The sequence below is a fragment of the Tupaia chinensis genome, unplaced genomic scaffold (genome assembly GCF_000334495.1).
Source record: "Tupaia chinensis unplaced genomic scaffold, TupChi_1.0 Scaffold000226_1, whole genome shotgun sequence".
Taxonomy (NCBI): Eukaryota; Metazoa; Chordata; class Mammalia; order Scandentia; family Tupaiidae; genus Tupaia; species Tupaia belangeri.
The window spans coordinates 4,451,921-4,453,117 of NW_006159701.1; the positions used below are offsets into that span (position 1 = coordinate 4,451,921).

Here is a 1,197-nt window from a genome sequence, read left to right on the forward strand (position 1 = left end):
TGCTGAATGCGACAACCCGCAGGCTACAGCAGACTCGGGGGAGGGGCTCTAGCGCTTTGGGGCATAACAACACAGGGCTGGGAGCAAAGGCGTAGTGCCACCACCCTGCATTCCGGTCCAGACTCTGTTACTCACCAGCTACGAGACCTTAGGCAAAAGTACTGAGACTTTGGACAGCAAAATGGGAACACAGGGACTCAATGGGCGGTGCTGGGTGCTATGGAATGCTCGGGCGTCCCTGGCACATCAGGGTGCAGCTGCTAGCCTCAGGGCTGCTGCCTGCCCTCCTGGGGCCCAGGCCCTGCCCCAAAGGCAGCTTCCTTGATGCTGGCGTGGCCACACTATGCTCTCCTTGGTGCCAGGCTGCTTTTCTCACACCCCAAATTTATCTCTGCTTCCCCGAGACCAACCGCCTCCTGTGTCCCCACTGCAGCAGCTCCACTCATCCCGCTGCTCAAGCCGGACCTCCCCCCACAACCAGCCCCTATGTCCTGCAGTTCCTACACCCCAGGGAGCTCTCAGGTCCAGCCTCGCTCTCCACCCCCAAAGACACCCTCGTCACCCAGGCTGCCAGCAGCACTCCTCACTCCCGCCACATCTCCACCCCGCCTGGGCCAGAGCCGCTCAAGTGCAAACCAGACTGTCTCATCACTTGGCTTAATTAGAGTGGCTCCCACTGCCGGGCTCAGGTGCCAGTGCTCAGCCCAGCCCTGCCAACTGCATCAGTGCCCTTCCTCGCTAATCTCCAGCCTAGCCAGGCATCTCGGAAGGCACTGCCCTCGGCAGACAGTGGGCACCCGTGGGGCATCTGCAGGTGGCACAGTGGGGGACCTGCAGTCCACCTGTTTGGTGGACCAGAGTCAGGGATGCTAGAAATTCTGCCACAGGGCAACAGCCCTCACACTCAGCAACCAACTGACCTGCATCCTTCGAGTGTTTTCTGCACGGTTTCAGTATACCCTAACATTTCCAGGAATGTAACTGTCATAGAAATCAAGGGACACCTGTTCCTTGGTTGAGGACTACACTGGGAGTTGGTCACCACTTCAAAACACAACGGCACTGCTGACCACACCACTCAGGTGCCTGAGCTACAAACGCCATCTGTCGCCGTCATGGTCAAGGTGACTCTACACTGCTGCAGACACCTGACTACACACCGCATCACCTCTTCTGGGGCGGGAAGGCACGCTCTTC

General features: G+C 59.1%; 1 protein-coding gene across 4 annotated transcripts in view; it reads right to left on the bottom strand.

The window, feature by feature from the left end:
- Positions 1 to 1,197, bottom strand: part of AP1B1 (adaptor related protein complex 1 subunit beta 1) — a 40,572-nt gene that overhangs the window by 9,902 nt on the left and 29,473 nt on the right. The window lies entirely within an intron of this gene.